Raw genomic sequence first — 21,483 nt, forward strand, 5'->3', positions numbered from 1 at the left:
AAAGTGACATTTTGAGATGATGTCAGTGACTATTAAGAATCAGTATGGGGGGCGCCTGGGTGGCTCAGTTGGTTAAGCGACTGCCTTCGGCTCAGATCATGATCCTGGAGTCCCTGGATCAAGTCCCACATCGGGCTCCCTGCTCGGCAGGGAGTCTGCTTCTCCCTCTGACCCTAACCCCTCTCATGCGCTCTCTCTCATTCTCTCTCTCTCAAATAAATAAATAAAATCTTTAAAAAAAAAAAAAAAAGAATCAGTATGGGTTCGGGGCGCCTGAGTGGCTCAGTCGGTTGGGCGTCTACCTTCAGCTCAGGTCATGATCTCAGGGTCCTGGGATTGACCCCGCTTTGGGCTCCCTGCTCAGCAGGGAGCCTGCTTCTCCCTCTCCCTCTGCTGCTCCCCCTGCTTGTGCTCTCTCTCTCTCTGTCAAATAAATAAATAAAACCTTAAAAAAAAAAAAAAGAATCAGTATGGGTTCACTAAGAACAAAGTAGTTCCAGGTAAAGTACATTACTTTTACTCTTAAAAAAAAACAAAAAACAGTATAACTGAATTTTGGTAAGTCTTTTAATCAAAATTCTCATACATTCTTAGAAGATAAGTTAGACTAGTTTATAGTATGGTTAGAAAGTTTCCAAAAATGGCAGAATTACCTCTTTAAGAACGATGAAGAATGAATTTTGGAGTCTCAGAACCTCGTCGGTTCAAATTGAAGCCCTGCAATTTATCAGCTATGTCAATTTGTGCAAGTTGCATAAACTTCCTGAACCTTAATCTCCTCAACTGTAATGAGGGATTAAAACTATCTATGTCATAGAGATGTTGTGCTTCTTAAATGATATAATGTACATGAAGTGCTTTTTACCTATCTTCACATAAGTGCTCAATAAAAATGATAGGTGTTATATTTTATTCTCATGAGCTAATGGTGATGGAGTGTTGTCAATCTGAAGAGAGATCTCTGAGAACTGTACTATCTTTTTTTTTTTTTTTTTTTGCCACTGATTTGAAAGAAAACATGGAAGTCATAATAATTATATTGGCAGTGTCCTTGCTTTGCTGTGAGCTTTTTCAGCAAAGTGACCGTGTGTCTTTGCCTTTGGTATCATCACTGCCTGATATCGTGCCTGACCCATAGTAGCCACGCAGATGTTTCTCCAAGAATGACACAAAATAAAATATAGTAACTAAGATATCGGGTAGTAAAATCAGGATTCAAAAATGCCACAAAGAATTAGAACAATGACCAGTACCAAATATGAGCTGTAGTATGCATGGATATAAAGTCCTCTATTTCCAGGGGCGCCTGGGTGGCTCAGTCATTAAGCTTCTGCCCTCGGCTCAGGTCATGATCCCGGGGTACTGGGATGGAGCCCCGCATCGGGCTCCCTGCTCCGCGGGGAGCCTGCTTCTCTCTCTTCCACTCCCCCTGCTTGTGTTCCCTCTCTCGCTGTGTCTCTCTCTGTGAAATAAATAAATAAAAATCTTAAAAAAATAAATAAAGTCCTCTATTTCCATCCAAAACCTCAACGGCAATAAGAACACGTCGACAGAGGCTGGATTAGAAAGAATTTGGTATGAAAAATATTTAAACATTTTAGTTTTGTAAAAGTTCAAGAACTAAGAATATGATAATGATGCCAAGCCCTCCTCAGAATGCATTTCCTGCCTTCATAAAACTCTAAATTATTAGAAATAGAGTGCAGAACAAGACAGGCATCTGTATCCACGTACTTTGCATAATTAGACCATGTCTCAAGTAATGCATTCAGTTCTGATGCCACATTTAGAAGAGACAGGGACAAACTGGAATCTATCCAATATGGTGAGAAACTTTAAAAGCCATCTCATATTAGAATGATTAAAGGAATGTTCAGACTGAAAAAAAAGTAGACTTAGGGAAAAATGATAGCCATTTTTCAAATAGTTGGATAACTTTCATGTGGAATAGGGATTAAATTTATCCTCAAAGCTTCACGAAGCCTCAGAAAAAATTCATACCAAAGAATAGACAGTTCAGGAAGATATTGGTCGAAAATAAGGAAGATCTCTATCTAAAATCAGAATGGATCATCTTAGACTTACTAATGTATTCTCTTCAAAGTTATTTAATTTCAATTTATTTAGAAAATGATTACCATTTGCACTGATATGCAAACCTTGCATAAGCCCTGTACAAGAAGGAAACCTTCAAGAGTTTGCAGGTTAGTTGATTTATATCATTTACAGTGTCCACATACACAGTTATAAATGTACCACTATTTACTTAGCAAAAATCTATGAAATATCATTATGTACATGTCAGTTTTGTGCCAGCGAGTGGGCAGGTTGAAGAAAAGGCAATATTACATAAGAAATTTTTCCTTTGGGTAGCATATTGGGCCAAACTTTGATATTTGAATTAGATCAATCCCCCCTCCAAAAAAAGGAAGAAGAGTTTTCTTGATTTAAATGTCACTGAGGGGGATACTTACCTGGCAGGGGAGATACCATGATCACGAAGGTGGTTTTCCCAAGGCGAGGCTTATCCATTGCACTCCGGATGTGCTGACCCCTGCGATTTCCCCAAATGTGGGAAACTCGACTGCATAATTTGTGGTAGTGGGGGACTGCGTTCGCGCTTTCCCCTGGTAAAATAAAATAAAATAAAATAAAATAAAATAAAAAATAAATAAATGTCACTGAGGAATTGAGGAGTCTAAAAAATTAATAGCCCACCACTTCCAGAGTATACTGATAAAATGGCTAGAAACTGTAAGTCAAAAACATGCCATTTATATATATTGAGCTCCTTATTTTCTAGACTTTATTGTGATCATGCTATACTTACAAGGATTAATAAAACATATAATGTTGTCATGTTTCTAAAATCTTCTCTTGCCACTTACAAACCCGAATTCCATTTATACATACACCTATAAGGAGATATGCAGTCGATCAACTTTTTTTAAATACCACCATTAATTTTAAAAAAAATTGAGTACCAGCTGTCTATTGTTCCTTAAGGTGTAAAAGAGTCCCTTTTCTTAAGAAGTTTACAGAACACTTCTCCTATACCTTTCTCCCATAAGACGTAAAAGAATCATAACTAAAAAATGTACTTAATTTGCTATCAGAAAGTTTAAGAGCAGAAAGTACAACATATGCAGTCATGTTCATTTTAAAATTGATTGGGGAACTTCAATTTTCTTTGCCTTTTGTTTTGCAAGTGCTTGCTTAAAAAGAAGGTTAAACTATAGTAATTCTCTATGCTTATAAAAGCTATATTTTTAGGGAATGAACATCAAAAAGAATATATTTTTACTAAATGGTTAATTAGAAGAGGATGGTTTCTAAAAAGGAAACAAACAGAAAGCAGTAGAACCGCCTAGTCCTGCTCAGTGCAGCCCAATCCTGATTCAGCAAATAGGTATTTGCCAGTAGCAATGAGCATTGTGTACTACAATGACGGTGCTGCTTAACTCGATACTGTTCCCACACCTCTGTTAGTCGGACCCAGTGCGTGGGTAACTCATGAAGTCCCTGGGTACCTGAGCGAAATTTTGAAAGCATGGAGGTTATGAGGGTTTAGAGACAGGTGGAACTGGCTACATGATCACGGCCACGCCCACCTCTTAAACTGCACTTGGCAACGAAATTCATGCCAATATGACACCTGTCTGCGTAGGAAATTCATGACAAGACAGAAGGGCAGGCTTCGGATCACAATAATAGTGACTGTGATCTCCCCAGAAGCCTCTCCGGGAAAAACTCAATACTCCTTTCTCACTTGTATGCCAACTGGAATTTGAAGGGAGCTTGCTAACTGATGTTCTATGTGGACCCAGAAGTACTACTGGGAAGGTAAGGGCAATTATATCTCTTGGTTTGATCACTAGAGATTGATTATAAAGGGATTCCCTGCTCGATCTTTCCTTTCAAACGTAGATAACTGGGGCAATCTTCTTGGCAGTGTATTTCAGGGTCTTGAACTTGAGGGATAGAACTGTTTGGTGCCTGCTCTAAAAAGAGACACCCAGCCCCTGCGAATAGTTATCTGTGCAGTTTCTGGCTAATGGGATACAGAGGAATGAGGACGATGGTGAGCTGTCATTGAGTGTTAAGGAGTGATTTCAGAGGAATGTGTCAAAGCAGCTCATCTCCCGGGCACTACATGACAATGTTTTTTAGTAGCCACCTGTACCCAGAGATTTAAATTTATGAAAGGAGAATCGTAATGATATCTTAATTGCTCTAAGGATGTCTTTTCAAAGGAATTGTCACAGAAACAGTTCCTTCAAAGGAACTGAGAAACCAAAGGGTGATGGCTTTATTATGGAAGAGCTGAGGAAAGCCTCGGCCCCTAGAAGTTAACGTTTATGGATCTCTTTGGCAAATAATAGTCTCCGTTGCAATACTGCTGTGTTTGATGAGGATTCAAAAAGTCTTAATCAAATCTAGCAGTCATTCCTGCTTCTTTCTCTCCTAATCTTCCTGATCCTGAATTATGAGAGCCTTATCTATGAAAATAAAACACCATTTGTTAAAGCCTTTTCAAAATTAAGACAAAAGCCATCAAAACTAATTGTTTGCTACTATCAAACAAACAGGTTTTTTAAGTTTGATGAATTGTTTGTAAGCACTAATCAAGTGGGTGGAGTCATAAAAGAGGGAGGGAACCAACTGAGACAATATATGTAATTTGTTTGCATTATTATTTGAGATAATTACAAAGCAGGCATTCAAAAGCTGTTCTTTATCTTCATACCAAAAGGGAGAAAAATAGGGAGGAGAGGAAAAGCACAAGAACACCCAGCCATTGTCAGCTGCAATCTAAAATATTGCTGGATTCACAATTGTCGAACATTAGCATTACTAAGAATGCCAGGGACAGAAGTGTCACGTTGAATGTAGAGTGACGACTTCATAGGAAGGCAAAGCTGAGGATATGACCAGTTTGCAGTCACAGAGAAATCAGCTTTAATTAATTTGAGTGCCAGCTCTGTGCATAATTACACAGCATGAGAGTTTGCATGCAAATGCGGAAATGCTGATTGTTCAAATACTTGCTCTTGCTCATTAATACGCTGGGACTAAGCAGGGCTGGCAAGCAGACAGGGTACAGCACACACACACAGTGCCTGCAGGCTAATTTGTATTATACTGTAGTTAGCAAACAGATTTCAGATGTTTCTCCTTTCTTTAAATAATAAGCACAAAAATATGTGTGTCATTTTCATCTGGGACATACCTTGTTTTCTTCTTGATTAAGATAAAATGTTTGGGGGCGCCTGGGTGGCTCAGTTGGTTAAGCGACTGCCTTCAGCTCAGGTCATGATCCCAGGGTCCTGGGATCGAGTCCCGCGTCGGGCTCCCTGCTCTGCGGGGAGCCTGCTTCTCCCTCTCCCACTCCCCCTGCTTGTGTTCCCTCTCTCGCTGTGTCTCTCTCTGTCAAATAAATAAATAAAATCTTTAAAAAAAAAAGATAAAATGTTTGGGGTTTTTAAAAAAACTGTTGAGGGTACACTAAACATTGCTGAAAGGCCGATTTATAACAATTGGATGGCAGTAACATTTATACCGGTTAGGCTATTTCTATTTGACATTCATGTAATTATCCGAAGAGGTCATTTTTCATAACTGGTGAAACTATATTCAAAAAAGTTTCATTGATAATTAAATCCCGGGAGGAATAAAGCAGTGGTCACAGTTGAATTGTCTACTTGTCTACCAAATCTAGTATCTTGTGGCTAGCTTCAGCTAGGGCTAGAGGCTTCAAGAAAAGGACTGCTTTCTTCAGGAGAGCATCTAACCCTAAAATGTACTGAGGTGAGATTTTCCAATCAGACCACTGAATCTCTTAGCAGAGATCAATTTCAACCAAATTCCTAACTTCCTTGACAATGCCTCAGGGAAAAATCTTAAATCACAAGCCCAGGAATATGTGATACTTTCTTCAGAAAATAGTATAAGAAAATAAGGAATTTGCCAAAGTCCCCAAAACCTGGTACTACTATCAAGTGCTACCTATTTCCTTGGCCACATTTCATGCATTTCAATTCTACAAATATTTAGGGAGCACCTCTTTCTGTCAGAGGATAAGAAGTAAGGAAGATAGACAAGGTAACTGCCTTTGCCGTCTCTCTTCTCTCGGGAGTTGTACAAAGGAACCTAACTCAGTTTCTCTGGGAAATACATGCTATTAGCAGTTATTACCTTGTGGAGAAGCCCACATTACCGAAACTTGAATCTATGGCCTTCCATAAAGAGAGTTCTCATGGCCTTTCTGGGAGACTAACTCCCTTTCTGACTTTTCTTTGACCCTATTGTGTTAGATAAAGGGAACTGCCTCTTCCCCCAGGGCTGAATGGATACTGTGATGGATCTGTCAAACAGTCTATCAGGCGAGCCCCAAAGTCCATCTATAGAAGAATAGATTGAAGAGGAAGGCTGTCAATATCCTTTTCTGAAGGCCTATATCTGTAAGAATAGTCATTTCTCAAGGAGGCAAGTTGGACACATCCCATGGATGGATATAGGACACTTCACACTATTTGGTCTGACCAAAAGTAAGCAGTCATCTACTTGTCTTCTAAGCTCAGTATATGACATGCTGGTGATAAAGTGTTCACTAATATGACCCTTCCTTCCTTCCTAAAAAGTCTGTTCAAGTACCCCACTGCCAAAGATTTCCTACAGATATGAGATATGTATATGTATAAAGAAAAAAGGGGAGAATAAAAACATTCATACCCACCACCGAGGCTCCCGCTTCACTTTGGGGCCGGTCATAACCCTTTCATCCTACATATAAAAAACATGCAAGGAAGGAAGGAGAAAATCCAGAGTAGTGCAAGAATTCAAGGGTGTCTCCATGATGTGTACATGGTAATTTGGAAACAGCAGTTTTCAATGGCTAACTATAAATTCCAAGTACCCTGAGCTGAAATAACTTTTCCTTGAAGCTCTATCACGGTCAGACACCCATAAATCAGAAAGCAAAACAAAAATAAGCCAAAAATAAATTCCCCAGATATATATACATTAAGAAAATTCTATCTGGCTGGGATGAAAATATTATTTATATGTATATATATTGTATATATATAATATAATATATAATATAATATAATATATACATATATGTATATATGTGTATATATATATATATATATATATATATACACATACACACACATATATTTGAGATGTGGATATATTGGTATCTACCAAGGAGAGCAAACAAGTCTTAGAGGATGTTACCTTCAGAAAACGACTTCTAGTGTGGGGTTGTGATGATATATGAAAAGACCTCTATTGGTGGATGATGCAAGTGATTTCAGGCAACAATTACAGGGTCAGAAGGAAAGAGAATAAATGTGTAGAGGAGAAAGAAGAGGACTTACTATGGAGATGGAAGGTGTTCAGGAAATCTGAGGAAGCTCTAGGCTGTAATAGTCATGAAGAAAGCTCATAATCCCGTGTAGAGGCACAAAACACCAGGGTGATTCAGAATGGTCTACTGTGCTGATTATTACAGACTGAGAACCATAGATGGGCTGGCAGCAGGTAATGATTCAGCAAGGCTTAGGTCAACAAGAACTGTTTCCACAGATTCATGGGTGCAGAATACACCCTTCAAGGGCATGAAAAGAATGAAGGTGATAATAACTAGAAACAAAAAATGTGTGGAATCTTTATTCAAAAAGTGAAAGGAAAGAAGTGAGGCAAGAAAACTTTTCTAGGAAAGTGGAGAGTTGACCATGCTTGTAGAGGAGAAAAGAGCTGCTGGAGCAGGAACAATTTGGAGTGCAGGAGGAAATGTCTCCTTAATGGGGCAGGAACTGGGGAGAGTCCAGCTTATTATGCTAGCTATAGAGATTTGTTAAAAAAAAAAAAATCTTATTCCAAGTAAAAAGAGGAAAAGAAGATGGTGATAGAAAAAATCTGGGGTGAAGATGAGGGAAGTTTCGAGACTATGTGCCAGATGCCTCTGATCCTAGTGAAGACGTTGGTGAGATCATCCTCTGGGAAGGTATGAGAAAGGATGGACATGACAGGGAGATAACAATGACTTTACTTTCTTACTGAAAAAAAAAAAAAGGTACAGCAAAATAATTGACAATGAAATTAGCTGAAGAAATGAGGGACAATGGAGAAATGGAAATGGGTTATTGTAAAAGCTTCACTTAGACATGAACTTGCCCCAAGGTAAAGTGAGTAATAGAACTGGACTTGTAATTACCTAACAATCTATAAGTTTACATTCTCCACTATCAGTACACTTAGAGTAGTTGTTTACAGTGTAGCACTCTTATATTCCACAGCGAGAGAGGAGCTGTGAGGAAGACATGTGCACATGAAGTAGAAGAGACATTTAATGCACAAAAGAGCTTGGTCTTTGGGAGAAAACCTATCATCTCTCTGGTGCTTCCCTTTCCCTCTGCTCTCCTGCATCCTTGCTGGTGACAGTCAATGTATTTATTGAACAAAGGAGAAATCTGTATGCGACTGCCCAAGTTTCCCTTTATCATAGTACTTTCTTCCCACAGAACCCAGATTCCTGTTGGCTCACACCCCCTGGGTTAGACACCACCAGCAGGGCAGCATCTTCTGAAAAACCCGTGTTTAAGACAGTACTCATGTATTACTTGGCAGACAGAAGCCCCAAAAGTCTAACTCTCTGCTTGATATGTCTGGAATGACCATCAGCATTTCAGGACAGGTGCATTCTTAGGCTTAGCTGGCTCTTCCAGTTTTCCTGCCAGAAGACAGGAGCACAGCACATCAGTCATTGAGTGGCTGCCAACGGACACAGGGCATTCCCTGGGAGTGGCAGGCCTGGGTGTGGTATAACAGGGGTACCGAGCATTCTGAGATTCCTGGAGAGATTGGTGGTTGTGGTATGTGCATGTCTGGGCCCCCAAGGACCAGGCGGCACTCAGTAGGCAAAAGAACAATATAAACATTGTCTGAGAATGCTTCCAGCCTGCCACTTGCTGGGCTTCTCTCAGTTTCCTTTCTGTTTGGGCCTCTTCCCTGCCTTCTACTATCCTCTTGCCAAGCTTTCCCAGATCCCAAATCTAAGGGTTCGATTGACCAGGTAAAAGTTCATGGGGTTTAACAAATAGGGAATGTTGAACTAAACAAAGGAGTGATACTAAACCCAACCCCCAAATCAAAGATTTCGTGAGGTTCTACTTTATGTCAGTCACTACAGGGTATGTGAGATTTGAAGTAGACGTATCAGGCCCTTTACTTATGGAGCTCACTATCAAATCAGTCTAACCTGTTAGACTAGAATACTTAATGATATAAAGGCACCAACAAGAGAGAGATTTCTTCTGTAGGAAAAGAAAAATATTAGCCAAGCAAATGACTAAAGCAAATGCCTTTAGATAAGGAAATGTATATTAACATGAAAAAACTCTGTTTTAAAGAGAGCTTTCTGGGATGCCTGGGTGGCTCAATCCATTGAGCATCTACGTTCAGTTCAGGTCATGATCCCAGGGTCCCGGGATCAAGTCCCGCACCGGGGCTCCTTGCTCAGCAAGGAGCCTGCTTCTCCCTCTGTCTGCCGCTCACCACCTCCCCCCCCCCCCCGCTTGTGCTCTCTCTCTCTGACAAATAAATAAATAAAATCTTTAAAAAAATAAAGAGATTTTTCTGGCAGCAACATATAAAGTGGTTTGAATGCAGAAGAGCCTAAAGAACATTTATGAGGCTATTGGGATAGTCTATAGAATGGGTGGGAAATAAGATGTAAATGGCAGCAATATCTCAGAGGAAGTATTGACAAGGTTTTGCAAATTATTGTGGAAATGAACAGGAAAGTGGTCATACTGACTTTGAGATTTCAAACATTGGTGATGACATTTTAAAAAAATAGGAAACATGAGGAGGAGATGGAAATGTGAGAAGGAAGACACTAAATTCAATTTGGATAACATGAGTTTTTCAAGGTGCCAGAGCCTATCTTTGTAGAGAAATGTACAGGTGGACATCTGTATCCAGAACTCTGAGGAGATGACAGAACTATGGGGGTCACTCGCAGTCAAGGCCCAACTAGTAGATGAGATTATTAGGAAAGAGAGAGAACATGCAAGAAGAGGGCTGAGGAACAAATTTTTAGATCACATATATGAACGTGTGAAGAGGAAGGAGACAAAAGCTTCAGTCACAGAGTTAGAAAGAAAACTGGGAGGGGCGCCTGAGTAGCTCAGTTGGTTAAGCATCTGACTCTTGATTTTATCTCAGGTCATGATCTCAGGGTCGTGAGGTCAAGCCCCATGTCAGGCTCTAAGCTGGGCATGGAGCCTGCTTAGGATTCTCTCTCTCCCTCTCCCTCTGCCCCTCCCCCCACTGAAAAAGAGGAAGGAAGGAAGGAAGGGAGGGAGGGAGGGAGGGAGGAAGGGAGGGAGGGAGGGAGGGAGGGAGGAAGGGAAGATATCCAAATATCTTCAGTGTATTTGAATATTGAAAGTAAAGCAAAGCATTAAGCTTTCTAGGAGTTTACTCTTACATGAGAGGAAGAAGAGAAGGATAAGAACTACCTCAAAGAGTGAGGCAAGTAACACCAGTTTAACTTGGTTGGCTGCACCATTTTACCCAACCAGAGGCCTGTTGTAATTCTAGTTTCTCTCAAGCTCTTACTTCCTGTTGTTAGGTGAAGGTGGGTGGCAGTTAATGGGGAAAAGCTGATGATGTTCAAAGATGACTAAGGCTGTACAAGACAATCAGGCTCTTCCTACAATTCATGCTTAGGAATTAAAAGAATCCTCCCCCCTCCCCCAACCTTCCAGAAAGTCATCTCTACTCCACCCACTGTGCTTGGCTTATTTTATCTTTTTGAACACAGTTGACCCTTGTAGATGTGGGTACTTGTCTTATGTGGCAAAACCATTTGAAAAGACCTTGATAACAACCATTTCATTTAAAGGTGTGTTCTTCAGCTACTAGTGATTTCTAAAGGCTACAGAATTCTCAGAATAGCTTGGCTATCCAAGTAGCAAACTCAGTGATCAGTCTCCCTACCTGATTATGCTTCCCTTAAGAAATAGGCTAATCTAGAAAATCCTAAGTGAATGTACATCTTTCCTTGGCTTTTGCTTTGTTGTATCCACATGTTGTAGTGCTCAGTGCTCAGACCTATACAAAGCAATCAGATAGCGAATAGTGCCATGGGAGTAGAAAATTATTTTTAGGGCACCTGGGTGGCTCAGTCGGTTGGGCGACTGCCTTCCGCGTAGGTCATGATCCCGGAGTCCCGGGATTGAGTCCTGCATCAGGCCCCCTGCTCAGCGAGGAGTCTGCTTCTCCCTCTGACCCTCTCCCCTCTCATGCTCTCTCTCACTCTCTCTTTCTCTCAAATGAATAAATAAAATCCTTTTAAAAAGGAAAAAAAAAATATTTCTTGCCCTATTCAAACACTTTTATTATGAGACACCCACAAATCATCTTAACTATATACTGATGCCTGTTTAAGTGTGCAGCTGAGGTGTGGTATCTAGACTGTTTGAAGAGAATATAATTATGTGTTTATTTATGTAATCTCTCTGTTACCAAAGAGTTATGTATGGGAAATATGGATCATTTGTGTGCCATATTATCATAGTGTTCGATTGCACATCATTTGTGTTCTTTTCAAAATACAAGTAGCTATTGATATGTCTAGCCTTTTTCTATATTTTTAGTTGCAAGAAGATCTCTGTCTCACATAATTCTACAGGATTTTTCTTTGTCTACATATGTATATATATATATATATATATATATATACACACATGCACGTGCACACACACACACACACACTGTCAAGCACTCAGGGAGGCACCTTCATAAACTTACCCTGCATGGTTGTTGGTTTATCTGTCAAAGAAATTCATTACCAAGAGAATGCCTTGCTTTATATGCTTACTAAATTTTTAAAAAATGTTTTTCATTATATTTATGCAAACGTACCTTGGCCAGCTCATAATTTACCGAATGTGAGCATTTGTCAGGGTTATTTCCAATCACTCAGAAAAATGTGTCTTTGTGTATTTTGATTATTTAAAGCAATTTTGTTTCCATTATGCATCTGTGCGGCCAGAACAGCATGACTGTCTTGACTGAGGAAGTGGGAATGCTCTTAATTTTCATACGTGCATCTGCAGAAGTACTTTTGATTGTTTAACCAATGTACAGATAGTGACATGGGCATAAATGCTTTTGCACACATTTATTTTCCTTGGCACTTCAGAAGAGAAGGGTAATGCAAAAGAAAATTACATATGCTGTTGTTTGCATTAAAAATATATATAACCGATTGTAAGCTGAGGATAGGTTTAATATTTTGAAGCATAAATATTAGGATACACTCTTTATATAGAAATCTCTGTCTTGTGATCACATCTTATTTATACATTAGCTAAACATCTGGAATTTTTTTCCCTTTGGGCTTGTGCAAACTTTATACCAAACTCTGAAGTTCTCAGGGATCAAATAATGTCATTCAAATTTGCTTACTTTGCCTTGAAGCAAGTCAGCTTATTTGCTCATTAGATGAGAAAATAGTGGTATTTTCCAATGAGACAGGAAAGGGAAATAGAACCAATTCAAGGCATTAAGGACCACTATCCTGATTATGGTGTCACCATATGACTGTAGAATCAAGTCTTATGTAGTTTTCTGAGATACTATGTCTCATTGAATTTAAAATGCTATCAATAGTAAGATGCACCAATATTTTATATTATTCAAAGAAAATTTAAAACTATGCCAATGAAACTATGATATATCATTGATTGAATAGCCTTATCCCAATTTCAGAAATGTTAAAACAAGGGGGAAAAATACATCTCACAATGAATAAAATAGCATATAAGAAATAATTACAGAGCTTTAGATCTTGAGTGTAGTATATTAACTACATCAGCACAACTGAAAGACGTTCTTTTCTTGGCAAGAGAAGATTTATTATCTCCTTCATTCAGGGGGCCAAAAATATGTACTGTGTATTCCAAACTGTTTCTACTTTTTCTCATTCATAGAGTTATCAAGAAGATACTCTCTCTTTTGAAAGACTTGACTTTTTTTTTTTTTCAGGTTTATTGAAGTATCATTGACAAATAAAATTGTAAGCTATTTAAAGTGGACAATGTGATGATTTGTATAGTGAAAGGATTTCTCCCATTGAGTTAATTAACACATCCATCCCCACACATATTTACTTTTTCTTTCCCTTTCCTTTTCTTCTTCTTCTCCCCCTCCTCCCCCTCCTCCTCCTTCTTTTTTTTGGTGAGGACTTTGTCTTGAAGGAAGCAAAATTGTAATACAAAAAGGAAAAAAAAAACCTTACAGTGTCGAATTTTTTAAAAGTTCTGACTTGATTCGTGTGAGACTTTAGTCTGTAAATTAATTTAGATGAGACTCTGTGTCCTCACTCACTCTGTCCCCTCAGGTTTCTGTTTTTCTGTCCATCAAAACTCCCCCTCCATAGCAGTCTAGGACTAATAGGCATTCAAGGTTTTATGACAGGAAACTGAAAAAGAGGTGGGTCCTAAATATTCCTTAAAGCACAATGATAAAGCAATATAAAAAATAGTCAACCAAAACTTGTTAAAATCTTCAAAAGGTGTTAAAACTATTTTATCCCAAACACGTTTGTTGTAAAATATATAAACAAGTAAATTCTTTGACTTGGCTGTCAAATAATGAACTTTAAGAAAAATAAACTATTTCATTGTCCCTCTCATCACCACTGATATCCAACCTAGAAACAGGCAAATGGTATTTTCCCAGTAGATGTCTGTTGAATAATTTAATTAAATGATAAATTATGACCAAAGAGTCTTTTTCCTTATCTCAGTTTTGGAGAGAGGCATTACGAGGCAAGAAACAAGGGTAGACAAATAATAATAATAATAATAAATTGCATTGTAATTGATTCCTTACATATTCATATCAAGATATTTTCTATTATAGTAAAGATTTTTTTCTGGCATTATATATAATATTCAGTTACTTTATCAACCATCTATCTATTGAATAAATATGTATAAAATACCTAGTGAATAATAGGCATTTTGGATAGAAAGATGAATGGTGTTGTCCTCTGAAGCAGTGATTCTTACAGTTTTTGGTCTCAGCACCCATTTCCATCCTCAAAAATTATTGAGGATCCCCAAAGCTTTATTTGTTGATTATAGCTCTCAATATTTTTCACATTAGAAAATCAAAAAAGTTTAATATTTATTCAATTAAAAATAGCAATAATAAACTCATTGCATTTTGGCATAAAAACACATTTTTGGGGCACCTGGGTGGCTCAGTCAGTTGAGCGTCCAACTCTTGATTTCTGCTCAGTTCATGATCTCAGTGTCTTGAGATCAAGCCCCATCTAGGGCTCCATTATCAGCAGGGAGTCTCCTTGAGATTCTCTCTCCCTCTCCCTCTGCCCCTCCCCCCGCTTATGTGCTCTCTCTTTCTCTCTCTCTCTCTCTAAAATAAGTAAATCTTTTTTAAACAACCATATTTTTATGAAAAATTTTTGTTTTCAAAAATATAGTCTGAAAATTGACATCATTTACATTTTTTTGCAAAATCTTTAATATCTGTGTTGAAAGAGGACATCCAAATTCTCACATCTACTTGTATATCAATCTATTGCAATGTATTGTTTTGTTTGAAGTATATGAAAAAATTCATCCTTACAGATATTAGTTGAAATGAGGGGGAATTATTTTAATAGCCTTTTGAGATAAATGCGATATTCTTCGTTGGTACTAAACTAACTATGAAAGCATATTAAAGAACATTTTAAAATCTGTTGCATTAAAACACATTGGTTTAGTGTAGTGTTCTATGATTCATTGTTTGCATATAACACCCAGTGCTCCATTCAATACGTGCCCTCTTTAATACCCATCACCAGGCTAACCCCCAACACTACATCAAAAAATAAATAAAAAAATAAATAAATAGGGAAAAAAAACACATTGGTTTATCTTACATTTTTTTTTTAAGTAATCTCTGTGACTAACGTGGGGCTCAAACTCACAACCTCAAGATCAAGAGTCACATGCTCTGCCAACTGAGCCAGCCAGGCGCTCTGGTTTATCTCACATTTTGCATAGATCGTTTACCCATGCATTACTTGCATGATTTTATAACATGATAGAAAATACTGTTTCACTGAATTATGCAGATTTCCCAAAAGTCGACATAAGTCATAAAACTTTTTTTTTTTAATCACCACTGTTAATATCACCACCAAGCTTACCAGAAAAGTCCGTAAGTATTGGGAAATTGTCAAGTTTACAGTAGCAGAGACAAATTGTTCTTTAGATTATAGTTTTAGCAGGAATGTTTGAATTTTATCATTGGCAATAAATACCATCGGTTGTTTTCCTTGAATTAACTTACTTGCTTTCATTCATCTTTTGAAAAATATCTGTGAAGTACCCAACTCTGAATAACCATGTTTTGTCTGTCAGTTACTTTTTAAAGTAAAAATGGTATGCCATGAAAAGAGAAGCTATTTCAGCTTGCAACCCAAATATTTATCTCACAAGTGCTTGACAATCACCATCCTTCAGTTACAGTGTGAGTGCTTTTTATATACATCCCATTTTGGCACACAGAATATTAAAGATGTGTATTCAGGAATTTGGACTTTATAAAATGAATGTTAATTTTCATTGTTTTTAATAGGGCATTGTTAACTGAAATTGGTATGTTATTTTTTGTTCTTTGTTTAGTATTATTTTGCTTTTGTGTTATTGCAAGTGTTAGGTGATTAATATAATGACTACAATACTACAGTTTGATGTACAAATTATACACAAACTAGTTTGGTGCCACTTAATTCAAAATGTTAGCAGTTTTATACACCAATGCTTTTCCATCCTCAGTGCATATGTCAATAGAGTGAAATAGACAACTAATGTCTTAGTATTATTTTGAAAGTAGATTTGGCTTTGCAGATCCCCCTGAAAGGGTCTCAGGAAACTTGAGGAGTCTGCTGATTTCACTTTGTGAACAGTTACTCTAGAGATTGAAAGGTTAAGGGAGCACATAGATAAATGAACATTAATGTTCTGTGGTTTGTAATAAGTACAGTGATAGAGGAAAGCACGGAGTCTTTGAGGAACATTTCCCAAAAGAGAGAGAATGTGTCTGACTGGGATCCTGAAGGACAACTAGGTGTCAGCCAGGTAAAGGATGGAGTCTGGGTGATTGAATCCTGTGCCTCACAACGTTGTTTCTGTTTTCATTTTACTAATGCTCTTTGTAAAGTCTAAAGAGATCTCAGCCATATGGTTCCTATATGGCAACTGGATTCCAAAAAACATGCATGCCTAGTCAAGTAAGGTCATTAATAAGCTATTACCACTCAAAGCTGAGTTACTATGGGAATTTGAAAGAGAGAACCTGGATAGTTGCATGAGGCTCCATGTTGTGTTGCACAGACATTTTTATGTGTTAAGCCAGATGTCATCTATTTTATGGGCTTTTGGACTCTGTGTCTCCACAGAAATAAATCCAAACTGGTCCTCATCAATGTGACCTGGGTAGGTATCATGAACCATTTTAACTAACACAAAAAAGAGTGTAAAATAACTGACATGGATTGAATTCCTAATATGTGAGTTAGTGGGCTTACCGACATGATCACATTTCATGATCAAACAATTTGATAGGTATTTATAGTATCCCCATTTTTAAGACCAGGAGACTGAGGTTCAGAGAAATTCAGTAGTGTGCCAAAGGCCATAAAGTGGGTAAAAATGCAGAACTGGCTTCTAACCCAACGAGGGGGTCTCTGTTCTTTCTCAAACTGGGGTAGAGGTAACCCGGAAGCAGGCAGAAGGGTATCAACAGACAGTGTCAGGAGCACACACTACCCATCTCACCAGAGCACAGATTTGCCTTGGGCAAATTTTTAAAACATATTAAAATTCAAGACAAAAACAGGTATGCAATGAAATAAAATGGAAACCACTTGAATTTTGAGAATCAGATGGAGACTTCTAAGAAATTTTCTCTCAGGAGGGGAGAATCAGGCATTTTCCCAGATGGTCCAAAAGTCAGAGATCATACTCCTCTGCCTTGAGGGCACTTCTGAGATGCACTCTGAGACACTCATGCCAATATCAAAATGAACCAATGTGTTGCCCCAGGAGCTAGACCAAATGCTGCCCACGTAGTGTTCAACACAGCCTCAGTCTAAAGTGCTAGGAAAGTGCTCCTAATTCCTGGTTGTTATGGGTACAAGGCAAATTTCTAACCATCTTCCACACATGTGACATGAGTACTAGAAAAGGTGATATTAGAAGGAGAGAAGAAATTAGCTCTAATATTTACAAACAGCCTCTAATGGCAGACGATAATGATGATCATGAGAATGAGTGTGACGAAAACTGTATTTTTGTATATTTACCATGTGCCAAGCACTATGCATAAATTCATCATCTTAAGTTAACGGCACAACAATCTTATAAGGTGATCTTATTATCCCCATTTGTGTATGTACCCAGACATAATACTATTGCATTCATGTTATCCCAATAAGTCTATGAGCTATTATTATCCATATGCTGTTGATGACAAAATTGGTCTCAGAGTAGATAAGTAATTGCCCGAGTATACACAGTAAGTAAATGATGGAAATATGCACAGACCCCCATAGGCTTGTCTCAAAAACCTCAGATCTTTTCATGCCATGCTGCCTTGATATTAGGTAGGCATAACTATATAATTTTGATCTAAACTTGGATGCCTCTGAGAGTAAAAGGGATGCTATTAATAATTGTGCCAGAGCAAGAGACATAAACTGGGATTGCCCAGATGAGGGATAAATGGTTACCTTATTATTAGGCAAACATAGGGGCTATATGATATCAAACTTCTTAAAAATAAATGCATTTTGATATTTCTTTGTTTTATAATATTTACTAATCATTTTACCTTAAGCAAAGTTTTGTAACTTAGGGGCAAACACTTTTGTGTATGCTATAATTTATAGCTGAGAAATAATTTTTACCTAGCAATTAAAAAAAGGACAGTAGAGTAAAAAAATATGCATAATTTTTGATACATTTTTATACACAATGAAACAGAAGTCAGGCATAAAACTCTAAAGGGGATAAAGAAGATTTAGAAAACTCTAATTCAGTATTAGAGTTTAATGAATGTGGCACTTGCTGTGTTCTGCAATGTTATAACTTACTGATTGAGGGAGAAAATTCTGGGAAGTATGTTGCATACTTGAGTATTTTCCTATTTCAGAAATAATCCTGTAACAATAACTTGAGATGGTTTCATATAATTGTGGCAGGTAGCTACTCCACCTTGATCCAAATACAGGTTTGGACGTGTTTTTTTTCTTTTATAGTTGCTTCTACTCCAGCGTATCATAGGTACAAGTCTTAATTTCTTTCCAGTAAAAGAAGAATAGCATATAATTTCTTTTGTTTCTTTTTCTTTGATGCAAGAGTTCTCTCCTCCCAGTTTTTAACCTGCTTTGTTCAGTTTCTTTTTTCTGCTTTCATTTTTTTCCTCCTCAGTAGATTTACATAAAGTTAAATGACTTAAGCTGTTTATAATATTATTTTTGGATCTTACTGCTTCTTGCTTTGACTGTTCCTGATCATATCCAGATTTGTTTTCTAGAAGAAGCTAATTTAGTAAGATCTTTTGTTTTGGGGGGGTTCGTTTTGTTTTATTGTAAAATAAGTACTATAAACTTTCAACCAAACAGGCCACTCAAAAATACAGATTCATTCACAAACAGATGAATTTTTCTTTTTTCTTTTTTTAATTCTGAAGAGACATACATATATTCTTGAGTGATACAATATGTACCAGCTTTGAACAAACATTTTATGCAGACTTTAGGTCTAAACAAGAGAAAGAGCAACAGTTCAAAGAGTGTATTTTACCACTGTGAGATTTTGCTCTCTCTGTGTGTGTATCTTGTAAATTTTTGTGCTTAGAGTAGCCTTTCAATCTTTTTAAATCATCCTTATGAATCTTTGCAGTTGGCTGGACATAAGAAAAGAAGGCTTTTCTCTTGAATGAATACGAGAATTATTATGTTAAGCATTGAGTAAGAGTGTGCTGAGTACTTAATGCAACTTGACATGCATGGTACTCCCCACAAGCTTACCTTCAAAAGGATGAGACAGAGATAAATACAGATCTGCATACATGTCAAATTGCCAAGTGCTGGGGAAAATCTCTCTTATCCCCCCTGCTTTCTCTTTCATTGTTTCTTCATGAAACCAGGGGCACATAACATAATAAGGAACAGAAGTCAAAGGAAGCAGAGTTCTTATGTCCAGTGTACACATTAGTAGAACCTGGTATTATAATTAAGAGCTGAGGTTTTGAGGCCAACAAGGTCAAGGTAGGCAAGGCATCCTGTACCCACAGACACCAGTAAGCTTGGCAATTCTAGAGTTAGGGATGGTTTGTTTCTTCCCTTCACTTATGACAACCGCTGCCACACATCCCAAACTCCACCATATCACAATTGTTCAAAGTACTGAAATATATAATATCATTTCACATAAAAATGGGACAAGAGTGGACAGAAGGAAGATGCAAGTGATAAGGGAAGAAAGAAAGAAAGGCAGTTATGCTATTGTATCTTTTCTTTTAAGATTTTATTTATTTATTTGAGAGAGAGAGAGATGTCGAGCAGGAGAGAGGAGTAGATGGAGAAGCAGATTCCCCACTGAGCAGGGAGCCCGATGCGGGACTTGATCCCAGGACCATGGGATCATGACCTGAGCTGAAGGCAGATGCTTAACCTCCTGAGCCACCCAGGCACCAATGCTATTGTATCTTATGCTAATGATCTTCACTTTTTGTCTCTAACAGAGTTTGTCAGATCCTAAAAGTTTATCTCTAGCCTAAAAGAATGTAGCTTGGAAGAACTAATATTCCTGGATATGGAAAGCACAAGGTCATGGAGACAGAAAGATCTATGTTGGATCAGTTCTGCTATAGACTTTTTGTAATCTTAAACAAGTTCTTTAAATTGTTTGAGCTCCGTTTCATTATCTGTAAAATGATTACAATAATACTTACTCCACAGTGTTGTGTGAGTCCTGAATGAGTTTCTATACCCAAAGCATCTAGCATAGGGCCTGATACGAGTGTGCACACATTCATTGGCTATTTTTTATTGTTGTTAAAAATATAATTATATTCCCAGAAATTACATTTTGTTACTGTCAGAATCATATAGACCAATAACAAACAGAGGAATCTCTATTTTCTCTTCCATATATGGTCAGCATTTTTAAAGAAAAATCTCTTAGAGGGAAATAAGAGCAGAACCAACTGTAATTGGCCAGGGTCATACAAAGAGCTGCATGCTCCCACCACCAACAACAAAATCATAATCTAAGACCTAAATTAAACCAGGTTAAAAACTATCAAAAGCAGCATAAAAGAATAAAACCACAAAAACCAATGTATATCCCAAAAAGTATGTATAAAGGGCAAATTACTTTCTTGGTGGTGGTGGTGGGAGGGAATTGAAGGGAAAGACAGTATTTAAAGTGGTTAAGAATGTTTAAAATCCAACTCCACTACATAGCATTTGATCTTCAGAAAAATAGAGTGCTATATGGTTTTAATCCTCAATCTTCTCATCTGTAAAATAGGGACAATAATAGACCTACTTTATAGGATTGTGCAAGGCTTATATGGGATAATGCATGTAAAGCAATCACTATAAGCCTAAGTAAGCACTCAATATTGCTATCTGTGCCTGTGGGCCTTTTGCCTCTGTTTAGCAAGGTCACGTTGCCATTTTCTCATCTGGCTGTTTCTCTAAGTCATCAGGACTTCCCAAAGCATAGTCCTGGACTGTTTACTTCCAGAACCCTTTGTGCATTTGAGAGCTCCATGAGAGTGAAGCATTTTAAAATGTAAATCATGAGCCAGTCATATATGATTCCCTGCATAGACCCACAGGAACCTGAGGCTGGGCTTCTCTTTGGAGAAAGGCATTGCATGGTTCCCAAAAGGCTAACTACAAGCCAAAGGTCGTGCATCATGTTTTGACATTTCACCATCAAAAATCATCTATCAGTGAGACTCAGTTCATATGACTAATCTTGTTTGATTTGGCAATGAGGTGAAATGTCAATAGGCTTCCTATTTTGACTGAAATTGTTGAATATACCAAAGGGAATATTGCATGTGTGTTAATCATCCCAGAATAAAGATGAGTATACTTTCCTGAAAAGTTCGGCTACACTAACGGGATAGTGGATCACCAGAATACTTTATATTTGAAATGGGTACTTTGTTCACATTCTTGCTTCACTTGGAAAATTGTGTCATTGTTGCCAAAGTCTTGAGTTTCCTTTACCCCATGCCTGGATTCTCCATTGACACTAATGGGAATTTCACCTTCAAGCACAGACAGTATATGGAACTAAAATGACAATAGCAGAAGGTAAAGAATACATTTTATACATTGTGCTACATAATATTTTTCTTGAC

The 21,483-nt window shown here is 37.8% G+C and overlaps 1 protein-coding gene and 1 non-coding gene across 2 annotated transcripts in view; both read left to right on the plus strand.

The window, feature by feature from the left end:
- Positions 1–2,466: 2,466 nt before the first annotated feature.
- Positions 2,467–2,630, plus strand: LOC115943737 (U1 spliceosomal RNA). The gene has a single exon (XR_004078331.2). It is a non-coding gene; the product is annotated as a U1 spliceosomal RNA (small nuclear RNA).
- Positions 2,631–3,527: 897 nt separating this feature from the next.
- The window catches only part of ADGRL2 (adhesion G protein-coupled receptor L2), a 274,450-nt gene continuing 256,494 nt past the window's right edge, over positions 3,528–21,483 (plus strand). The window contains exon 1 of the mRNA XM_081818660.1: positions 3,528–3,843. The gene's annotated coding sequence lies outside the window, so the exon portion shown is untranslated. The remainder of the gene's footprint in view (positions 3,844–21,483) is intronic.

Source organism: Leptonychotes weddellii, chromosome 4 (assembly GCF_054177405.1).
Source record: "Leptonychotes weddellii isolate Sample4059 chromosome 4, ASM5417740v2, whole genome shotgun sequence".
NCBI lineage: Eukaryota > Metazoa > Chordata > Mammalia > Carnivora > Phocidae > Leptonychotes > Leptonychotes weddellii.